This window comes from Myotis brandtii, unplaced genomic scaffold, assembly GCF_000412655.1.
Source record: "Myotis brandtii unplaced genomic scaffold, ASM41265v1 scaffold728, whole genome shotgun sequence".
Lineage (NCBI taxonomy): Eukaryota > Metazoa > Chordata > Mammalia > Chiroptera > Vespertilionidae > Myotis > Myotis brandtii.
In genome coordinates, this window is record NW_005370875.1 from 15,499 (window position 1) to 26,020 (window position 10,522).

Below are 10,522 nucleotides of genomic sequence, written 5' to 3' on the forward strand. Positions count from 1 at the left end.
TTAAGGAAATGCACTTGAGAAATGTCATTCATACCTGGACCTAATTTATTTTTATTTTTTAAAGATCACATTTATTTTTCTTTTCCTTTTTTTTTATTTGACTCCTCACCCAAGGATATTTTTCCCATTGATTTTTTTTCTTTTTAGAGAGAGTGGGAGAGAGAGGGAAAGAGAGAGAAACATCAATGTGAGAGAAACACATCAATTGGTTGCCTCCCGCATGATCCCTGACCAGGGCTTCGGACAGGAAGGACCCTGAAACTGAAGTACGTGCTCTCGACTGAAATCAAACCCAGAACCCTTTGGTCCACAGGCCAATGCTCTATCCACTAAGGCAAACCAGCTAGGACCTACCTGAACCTAATTTAGATGGCAAAATTCTGGCCTTCAAAATAATGCTATAATAGGATTAAAGTTTGGTGTACCTTGAGACAGGGGGTGGGGGGGGATGAGTATTTTGCAGGTGGGAGAAACATGAATCATTAAAGGCCAGAGGGCATACAGTGGTAGCTAGTCTTCAGAACAGCCTGCAGTGACCCCCTATCTCATGGCATTCATGTCCTTGCATAGTATCCTCCAAAAATCTCCCAAATTATATTGTGGTTAATCTATGAACCAATAGAAACTCTCTCTCTCTCTCTCTCTCTCTCTCTCTCTCTCTCTCTCTCTCTCTTTCTCTTTCTCCTTTTCTGGGAGAAGTCAGCTGCCATGTCATAATGACACTTAAGAAACTCTGTGGAAAGGTCCATATAACAAGGAATTGAGCTCTCCTGCCAACAGCCAGAGAGGAACTGAGACCTCCAGCCAACAACCATGTGAGTTTACCATCTAGGAAACAGATCCTCCAGCCCCAGTCAAACCTTCAGATGATGCAGCCCCAGCTGACATCTTGACTAACACTTCATGAAAGACCTGAGCTAGAACTATCTAACTCTCAGAAATTGTGCGAGATAATAAATATTTGTTGTTCTAGACCACTGAATTTAGAGGTAACAGTAATGCAGCAATACGTAAGAAATAACAAATATGGTTGCCATACTTATTTTCTGAATCCCTGAACTCAGGAGCTTCTGTAAAACTAAAAAGTATTCATGATGAACTGACCTCTTACAAAATTGGTCCTCGTGTGTTCCTGCCAACCTTGCTCATCAAACTTCAAGTTTTGAAAAAGAGGATCTCACAAAGTCCATGGAAGTGCTGTTAGAAAACAAATCAATCAGCAAAGCAATTGACAATGTTGACATTGAAAGATCAACCATCCATCTGAGATAATTCAGACAGGGGCTAAGCAAGGTTTCAGGGCAGACTGTCAATAGGTGACATATTGGCTACAGTCAAAGGAGCAAGCTTAGACAATCAGCAAATCTTTTCTATCAGGTGATGTCCACATGTCATTTTTCTGCCCTCCTCTGTCCCCATGTGGCTCCTGTGCACTGACAACAGATGGTGTCCTCAATTTAAGGGCAGAGAGAGCCCTGGATATTGATCCTACTTAACTCCATAGCTCCTCCCAATCGTCACTCATCACTCTTTTCCCACAGCCCTCACCTATGCATAGGAGGCATTCCTAGTCCCTTTATGTCCAGGCTTTGAAACTCAAAAATCCAAAACTGAGGCTCAAGTGCAGTAGGCACAAATGAAATCATGGAAGTATCAGGACCATAAAAAACCCATATGTTAATTTTGTATTTTATAAGTATTATTCCATCAAAGTGGGGCCCAGCAACGTAATTTAATGGATTATAGTGTTCCGAACAGTCATCGGGGGAAGAAGCAGGATATAAGAAAAGGCAAAGAAATTGCTGATTGCTCTGTGTTGCATGATGTGGTTTCTCCAATAAACCTTCTGGCCCTTCTATAAAAATTATGAAATCTTTGATGTTATTTTAAGTAAAGTTACTGAATTTTGCATCTAAGTTTACTCAAAGGCCAACAGAGACACTATACTGGGAGTTGGGATGACAGGTAAGAGGTAAGGCTATTAGTCTGAAGATTTCCACAGAAATTTGGGGGAAACTTTTGAACTTCTCTAGGCCATGGACATTTGGGGAGAGGAGTAAGGAGATTTTCCCTAGAAAAAAAGGACAGGGATGCTATAATTGACCATTATGTTACATTTGAGGTCCCATCCAGGATAGTTTGAACTAAGGTGGTGTAGTCAACTGCATGTTGATCCTGAGCAAGAAGTACACGCTCCCCACTGCTGCCCAATTTTGGATAATGTATGTCAGGGTATTGATGCTCAGCCCACAAAAGCCTCTATGGTCCTAGGAAATCCACTGCAAAGACAACAGGAAGCTGTGTGACTGCTCTGAAACCAGTTGTATAGCCTTCGGGAATGAATACACAATCTGGAGTTGGATGTTGCCATGGTAAGCTATATCTACATCATTACATGAACTTAGAGTCACCCAGCCTAAGAAATTCTCTGGTGAAATAACTGGTGGCAGAAGACCTCAATGTCTGGTGTTCACCAGCCTCTAGACACCCCATTCCTTAAGAGAGTAGAGCTTTTCAGGAAGCATGTTTGATATGCTTGAACTTGATCGTCTACACTCTGTTCCTTCTGCTGAAACAGGATTCCATTATCCCATTGAAAGACATTAGGTTGCTTATATTTTTCTGGTGATTACAAATAAAGCTACTATAAAGATTTGCACACCGGTTGCTGTGTGAACATAAGTATTCATTTCTCTTGGGTAAATATCTGGGAGTAGGATCGCTGAATCATATGGAAAGTGTATGTTTAACTTTATAAGAAACTGCCAACAGTTTTCTATAGTGGTTGTACCATTTTGCATTCCCACCAGTGTGGAAATAAACAAAGATCACCCAAATGATGACAAACAGGGCTGTTTACTCAGAGTTTGCTACAAACCAAGGCAGTCAGCCACCATCACTTGCGTTTGGCAGAGACTCAAAGGCAGGCAGGGTAGTTGGAACACTTTGCAATGGAAAAAAGGGAGGGCTTTAGGTATTTCCTGATTGGAGGCTATTAGCCTGGGAAAGCTGCAGGCAAGCTAACCAGAAGCAGGGTGTCCTATGTGATTGGTTGGGGAAGCCCTTTTGACTTTCTCTGATTGGTTTTAAGTTGGAAACAGGGGCAAAAATTAGGGAAGTTGGCAATTATTGACCAAGTGCTAACTGTTGGGGGTCAATTGCTGCAGAGGTTGAGGTTTGGCTTCCTGGACTGGTTGCTGCAGAGGTGTGGTTTGGCTTCTCTGATACTTGCTCCAGAGGTTGTAGGTCAGAATTCTATGTTTTCATATGATTCTGGCCATTGTCCTTTTGTAGGTTCTGTCTCTCACTAGTAATGTCTGAGCATACCAGTTGCTCTTCATCCTCATCAGTACTTGGTATTGTCAGCTGGGGAGAGATTTGTGGGGTCTTTTTGGCCATTCTAATAGGTGTATAGTAGTATGTCCTTGTGACTTTAATTCACATTTTGCTAATGACTAATTGTACTGAGCAGCTTTTCATGTCTTTATTTTTGCTTATTTTCTTGCATTTCTGCACTACCTAGGACTTCTAATGTGATACTGAATAGGAGCAGTGAGAGTGGACAACTTTCCCTTGTGCTTGCTGTGAGGGGAAAGCATATGGTATTTCATAATTAGGTATGGTGTTAGTTGTAGGTTTTTAATTTCATCAGTTTGAGGAAGTTCCCTCCTACTCATAGTTTGCTGGTAGTTACCATAAACGGATGTTATCACATGCTTTGTTGTTGTTGTTGTTGTTAATCCTCGCCCAAGGATATTTTTCCTTTGATTTTTAGGGAGAGTGGAAGAGAGAGGGAAAGACAGAGAGAAACATCGATGTGAGAGACATTGATTGGTTGCCTCCTTCATGGGTCCAACCAGGGCCCAGGCCTGGGGAGAAGCCCACAACCAAGGTATGTGCCTTTGACCAGAATTGAACCCGGGACCCTTTGGTTCGCAGACCAACGCTCTATCCACTGAGCCAAACCATCTATGGCTGTCACATGCTTTTTTCTTAAGATGATCATATGATTTTTTCCCCCTAGCTGCTAAGATTATAATTGCATTGATTGACTTTCAAGTGTATAACCATCCTTGCATTCCCAAGGTGAACTCCACTTGAATGTGCAGGCCCCTAGCCCAATTCACAACTATATCCACCTGCTGCTTATTATTGGTACTAGTAAGGTTCACAGCACTTGCCACAGAGCCACCAATAGATAACTGGCAGAACTCAAACAGGCCATCAAGCACTGGACCGTCCTCACCAGCACTGAATCTCTGCAGCTGCCTGCTGTACTCAGACGTGTTATCTGGGAGGATGGAGTGCAAGAATTTTATGTAGTCATCACTATGTACTTGGTCATCTCCTCAGCCTGGGCTTGTGAGGGTGATAGATTTCCACTTTGCCTTAGAGACCATAGTTAAGTAGCAAATTGTGAGTCATGCAGATTTGATGAGGCTTCATTGGGTAGCCTTGTCCTTAATAGTAATTTCCAGCATCCTATCACAGTAGTAGTAACAGACTTTCCTCCTGGTACCCTGAGTCTGTACCGTCTTGCTCACCTCCCTTCCCTCCCATTCATCCGTCTGATACTGTGATTTTTTTAATATATTCTTATTGATTTCAGAGAGTAAGGGAGAGGCAGAGAGACATAGAAACATCAATGATGAGAATCATTGATCGACTGCCTCCTCCATGCACCCTATTGGGGATCGAGCGCACAACCCGCACTTGTGCCCTTGACCAGAATCCAATCAGGACCCTTCAGTCCACAAGCTGATGCTCTATCCACTGAGCCAAATGGGCTAGGGTTGGTATTGTGATTTTTAATAAGAAATATATATTTTGGGGGGAGGTTGGGGGTTAACGGGGGGATGAGGACACATTTGTAATACCTTAACTAATAAAAATTTAAAAAATTTAAAAAATTTTTTAAAAAAGAAATATATATTTGGTCTTCCTCCTCATTTTAGGCAGAGTTCCTAAAACCCTTGGAATTTCTTAAATGATAAGAGCAAGAAAGGTGTCTTTTACTATGTTAATGAGGTGGGTTTTGGAAAGCCTCTAGTTCACCTAAGAATGGAAGCTGGTTGCTAAAGGAGTCAAACTGAGGAGAGGGTTGGAACTTTCAGCCCCACTCCCAGTCCTCTGGGGAGGGGAGAGGGACTGGCTCAGTCACCAATGGCTAATGATTTAATCAATCCCACCTATGTATAACCAAGGCCTGGGTTTAGAGAGCTTCCGGGTTTGTGAACACAGGGAAATGGGGGAGAGTGGTGCCTGGAGAGGGCATGGAAACTCCACACCCTTTGCCCCTACCTTGTCCTATGCATCTCTTCCATCTGGCTGTTCCTCAGTTATATCCTTTTATAATAAACCAACGATCTAGTAAGCCAAATATTTCTGTGAGTTCTGTGAGATGCTCTAGCAGAATATGTTTTTTGCATCCAATGTGTTCTCTCCTCTCTTTCTGGGATTCAATGGCATGAATGTTAGACCTTTTGATATTGTCCCACAGAACACCGAGGTTCTGTTTATTGTTTTTTATATTGTTTCTCTATGTTATCATAGAGAAAATGTCCAATTATTTGTTGCCTCTTTCCTGTCACCTCCATGCCACTGTTGAGCTATCCCAGTGAATTTTTATTTCAGATATTGTATTTTTCAGTTCTAAAACTTTCATAATTCTTTTTTATAGTCTCTATTCAGCCAAGAACATCTATCTCTCCATTCCAGACCTTTACCAAGGAATAGTCATAACATCTGCTTTAACATCTTTGTCTGATAATGCCAATAGTTGAGTCATCTCAGGGCTGACTTTCAAGTTTTGGCTTCCCTATCAGTCTGCATGCCATTAGTAACTTCACAGACTCCTCAGGTCATTAATTGCAGTTTGTATTTGTTCAGAATTTCCCATTGTAATCAGTGGGAAAGATAGGCTGTATTGGGCTTAGCAGAAGTCATTGTTGAATTTTAATAATATGCATGTACAATGGATGAATGTTGAAAATATCATGTTAAGTGAAAGAAGCCAGACACAAAAGGCCACATATTGTGTGATTCCACTTACATGAAATGTCCAGAATAGATAAATCCATAGAAAACAGGAAAAAAAAGACTCGTGTTTCCAAGGTTTGACGAAGGCCATTACCTGACAGGCCTGTGAGGAGAGAGCTGGGCGAGGGCCTTTGTGCCAGAAACATTTCTAACACATTCACAACTTTAGGATTTTCTATGCAGGGACTGGACAGGGGGAGTTTAACTGCCTGGAATATCTCTGCCACTGACCTATGATGGTGCCTTTGGGTTTAAGGCACAGAGGATTGCATCCCATTCCCTAAGGGCCTAGACTTCTACTGCAGAGTGACTGCCTCCCAAGGGAGCTGCTTAACAAGCCCATGGCAACCTGGAGGGAGGTTTTCAGGGGCCTGCGCAGAGCTCTCTCCTTTAATCCTGCCCTCGGGATTGTAGACACCACACTTCAGCTGATCAGAAGGTTTTATCTTGGTGCTTCTAACAATCTTCTTTCCCGAGTCCCAGGTAGTTTCCACTCTAGTTCTCACAAGACTCAGACTGAGCTGAAGCACACCCCGTGTGACCCCTCTAATCTGTGGTCCATGAGCATAGACAGGAGGGATCTCAAGAATTGGAGCCCGGCTGGCGAGGCTCAGTGGTTGAGCATCAACCTATGAACCAGGAGATCTCGGTTTGAATCCTGGTCAGGGGCACTTGCCTGGGTTTCAGACTCGATCCCCAGGGTGGGGCTTGCAGGAGGCAGCCAATCAATGATTCTCTCTCATCATTGATGTTTCTATCTCTCTCTCCCTCTCCCTTCCTCTCTGAAATCAATAAAAATATATTTTAAAAAAATAATTGGAGCATTGTTGACCAGTGTACCTGCCTCCCCATAGTGAAGAGCAGAGTTCGGCTCAAGGAGGTGCAAGGAATAGGGTTGTGTAGAGGTCCCTACAGCTTGCCTCAAACACAGAGCACACAATACACAAAATAAACACACAAAAGTTTATCATCTGCCCTTTTTCCTCCATAAATGATACATCTGTCCACTCTATACTTTTCCTGAGAAAGCTGCCTTTATAACCAGGATGAGGGCAGTACTTCTCAGTCCAAAGAGAAAATGCAGACGTTTCAAAAACATGGATGATCAAACACACCTTTATCTCCATCCCCTCCTAATGACACTATGATGACAGCAGTGCAGACAGACCAGCGTGGCTCAGTGGTTGAGTGTCAACCTATGAACCAGGAGGTCACGGTTTGATTCTGGGTCAGGGCACATGCTCAGGTTTCAAGCTCAATCCCCAGTGTGGAGTGTACAGGAGGCAGCCAATCAATGATTCTCACTCATCATTGATGTTTCTGTCTCTTTCTCTCTCTCCCTTCATCTCTGAAATCAATAAAAATATAATGACAGCAGTGCAATTTTTTAAAACATTTAAACCCACAAGAATAAAGGCAGCAGGAGAGGTGACAGCTGCAGATGAGCGATGTCAATAAATTTTATCACCTGGAAGCAATAAGGTGATAACAGCCTTAATAGATTAAAGATGAAAAAGTAGCCCTGGCCAGTGTAATGCCTCAGTTGGTTGGAGCTTCCTCCCGTGCACCAAACAATGGCAGATTGGATTCCCAGTCAGGGCACATACCCAGGTTGCAGATTCGAGTCCCGGTGAGAGGCAACCGATCTTGGTATCTCTCTCTCTCTCTCTCTCTCTCTCTCTCTCTCTCTCCCTCTCTCTCTCTTTCCCTCTTTCTCCCTCTCTCTAAAATCATTTGTTTTTTTAAGAAAAAGATGAGGGAGTCCATCCTCTTGGGATGGGCTCTCGCCTGGCCCCCCAATTTCAAATTATCTCTTTCATTTGCGTGCGGCCCCTCTTCCAGATCCTGAACCCTGAACCACACGGGACATGGGGGAAACATCACATCTGGCGCATCAACGGGACATCTGGAAGAGAAGACTTCACCGAGAGTGAAAAAATGAAGATTTATTCACCGGATAGGTGGGCACACCATATAGGTGGGGAGATATTTCACCGCACACAAAGCCCACGATCAGCTGCAGCATTCGAGATCTATCCTGAACCACGCGGGACGTGGGGGAAACAATACACAGCCACCCACAATGAAGGCTGCACCAAGCCTGTTCAGAGTGTGAGGAGAAGTCGACTGTTTGGATTGGCCAGAACTGAGGGCTCCTGAGCCAGGAGAGCAGCCCTTGGAGCTGTGTGTAGACCAGAAGCAGAGGAAGGAAATGGAGAATGGAACTGCAGCCTGAAGACAGGCATGCACGCAGCCTTCAGTGGCCAGGGGATGATGAATGGGCGCCACCTGAGGGCGGTGGATTGTGAAAGAAGACTCTCCCTGCAGGCTGCTGCTGAGCCGCCACTCAGGAGAAGAGACGTCCCAGGACTGCGGGGGCCACAGCGCCCTAGTGTCGCCCTGAGCCTCGGGGCAGCGTGACCCTGTGCCTTTCTGTCCAGCAGAGTGCAGGGTTGGGAAGACTGTGGTTAAGTTTAGGGCTAGTCTGTGAGGACAGCACCGTGAGGATACAAAACCTGAGGATTTCTTGCAAATGTACAGTTTTCTTATTAATTACAAAATGGGACTGTATGTTGTTTATTTGATATTTGGAATCTTCTGTGGTTATAAATTTGAGTGTGCAATCCAGTCAATTGGTACTTTTAGACAGTGAGGTGAATATAACGAAAAGCCAGAGCCCAGCCGGTGTGTCTCAGTGGTTGAGTGTCGACCCATTGTTACAGAGTAGAAAAATGTTTAGGCCTGCTCAATTACCTAGCCACCTCAGCAGCTTGACAGCCTGTGCAAAGTTTCTAGGAACTGAGCTCACACACCTGAGCAACAGCCTACAAAGAACAGACAGATTAAAATTAAGAATAGTCCTGATCTTTAAGTTACCCAGAAATGAATAACAGGAGGATGATTAATAGCTTGGCTAAAACTACACAATTAGCTTTTGTAACTTGGCTTTGCTTGCTATGGGAACCCAAACACGGATGTAGTTGTCCCCTTTAAATATTGGACTCTGCAGATGGTCGGGGCCGCTTCTCTCTTGGGCTTCCCGAGTGGAGGAGCGAACACTGGCCAGTCAATAAAGGCTCTCTAAATTTAAAAAAAAAAGAAAGAAAGAAAAAGATGAAAAACTAGATACCTGGAGCAGGACAGAGCCAGGTTATAAAAGTGAAGGCCCTAGTAGTTACCTGTGAAGGCACGAGTGCAGAGGAGGACTGGACACTGAAGAATTCACTGACAATCCTTAAAGGCAGCAGATCTTTCCCCCATCTGCTCAGCCAGGCAACTGCCCCTGCCCAGCCCTGGAGGAAAAGTAGAAGTGCACTTCCTGGGAACGCCAGGCAAGACAGCCTGAGAGTGCAATTTGATCATGAAAACAACATACTGAGCAGGGAATTCCCAGCTCCCCCACCCACCCAAGCTTCAAATTGTCACCCTTCCAAGCCTCAAATGACAACATTTGTTGACATCTCATCTCCTGTCTATTTCTGTGGGTTTTTAATGCAGGGTGGGCAAAAGTAGGTTCACAGTTTTTCGTATGGAAAAAAATGCAATAATTAATAAACAAGAATAAACTCTGTGTTTCACATATTCACAACTGTAAACCTACTTTTGCCCAACCTGTATGAAACAGCAGTAGCCAGACTGAGATAAGGACGCCTATTTGGGGAAATGAGCATGACCAAGTGAAATGATCTACAGATACTGGCTTTAAGGTCCTCCTACAGAACAGCCGGGTCCCGCCTGATCACCCTCAGCAAAGCCCTCCAGTAGAAGAGTCCCAATGGAAGGTGCACACAAACTTTCCAATGAGCATCTCCTAAGGCCTTGCTTGTAAAATGAAAGATAGCCAAGCATCACCAGGTATCTGAGGAAAGCTTCTAATGTGAAAAACAGAGACCTAAGAGAAAGGGAACTTGCAAAAGACAGATAAGAGAGGACTGAAGAAAACATTTTTGAAATTATTGATGACATTAAAAGAGAGATAAGAGGTGATATTGCAGCCAAGAAACAAAACCAGGAAATTGTTTTTTAAACATGACCATTCAGAGATTAAGGATGGGCCCTTGATAATAAAAATGTGATAGCACAAATTAAAGTTTCAAAAGAAGGTTTGGAGGAGGAGTTAGTGAAATCGCCCAGAAAAAGACAAAGAAAATAAGACTTTAAGACTTCGTGAATGAGCGAAGAGGGGGGGAAAAGGGTAAGAAAAACTTATAAAATAAGTAAGAAATTTTTCTAGAACTAAGAGCATTAGCTCCGGATTGATACAACCCACCAAGTGCCAACAAAATGAACATAAAACACGTAGACCAAGGCATCCCACTGTGAGATTTCAGCATGCTGGGGACAAGGAAAAAGCATCCTAAACACTTCCAGAGAGAATTTTTTAAAGTCACATAGAGAGTCCAAATGGTATCAAACTCCTCAATAGCAACATTGGAAACCACAAGAAGTGGGACAATGCCTACAAGAATTTGAGGAAAGTTCT